This window comes from Galeopterus variegatus, unplaced genomic scaffold (assembly GCF_000696425.1).
Source record: "Galeopterus variegatus unplaced genomic scaffold, G_variegatus-3.0.2 Scaffold2668, whole genome shotgun sequence".
Lineage (NCBI taxonomy): Eukaryota > Metazoa > Chordata > Mammalia > Dermoptera > Cynocephalidae > Galeopterus > Galeopterus variegatus.
Window position 1 is genome coordinate 118,871 of NW_007728779.1, and position 1,157 is coordinate 120,027.

Sequence of the window (1,157 nt, forward strand, 5' to 3'; positions counted from 1 at the left end):
AACTATATAACCTGAAGAAATATGGCTAGCTTAAGGCACCAGCTCCTAGCTCAGAGCCTAGCACAAAGTAGTATTTAATTAATTTTTGGTGAATGACTGACAAGTTTTGTTACCTGTAGACCATGGGCATCTTCACCTGGTATACAGTCATTGTAATGCAACTCAGGACTACTAGCTTAGAGGGAGGAAGTGTTTGGAAAACAGCCAGTTTCATTGTCAAATAAAGAACCATTTTTCGTAGCAGGATAAAGACCACTCATATTTTGTGCCAGGCCCTCTCACACTCTGGCCTTCTCTGTCTCTTGAATAAACCATGCTCTTCACACTGCTGGACTTTTGCATATGTAATGCTGGCTGCCTAGAATTTTACCACACCTCTACTTCAAGACTCAGCATGAGTGTTACTTCCTCGAGAAACCTCTTCTGACCTTGACTAAGACAAATATCCCCACTATACCTTCCCATAGTGACTTCTCCTTTGTAGCACCTACCACAGTTGTGATGCTGATGTTTGGGCTATTATTTAAGGTTGTGTCCACCTCCTCTAGAAGTTCCATCAAGGCTAGAATTGTGTTCGTGTTTTCTCACCATTGTATCTCTAGCACTTAGCATGGTGCCTAATACTTAGAAGATACTCAAATGTTCGTGAACTAAATGGCTTAAGCAGATTCCCCATAAACCTACCCACTCTGGTGTGGCCCTGGTGCCCTTTGGAATCTCTCCAGGCCTTGTCTTGCAACCTCCATCTCTCTTCTTAGCAGCTGTTACTGCTGTGGACCCTTCACTTGGAGTTTCTTTAAAGCTCTTTGCTCAAATGTTCTCTGGCTTCCTTGCTTCCCTGTTTCTACCAAGAGCACAATTTTTCCTTTGCTCAAGGAAATGTTATTGACGAGTAGTGAATGGCTAGGTCCACTGTCAGTCAGATATTGAATTTAATTCAGAGTCCTACAATCCCAGCTATTTCTGTCCCCTTGCCCATCCAGGCCTCTAGTTTGAGATCCCATTGATGGCCTGAGAAGAATCCTCCTCCCAGGGAAGCTAGTTTTAAATCCATCCATTTCTTTGTTTGGCCGTGAGTTGCTCCTGAAGTCACTGCTGTCCTTTATTTGGCCAACAAAGATTACTACAAAGAGCATCATTCATTGTCTTTTTCCCAG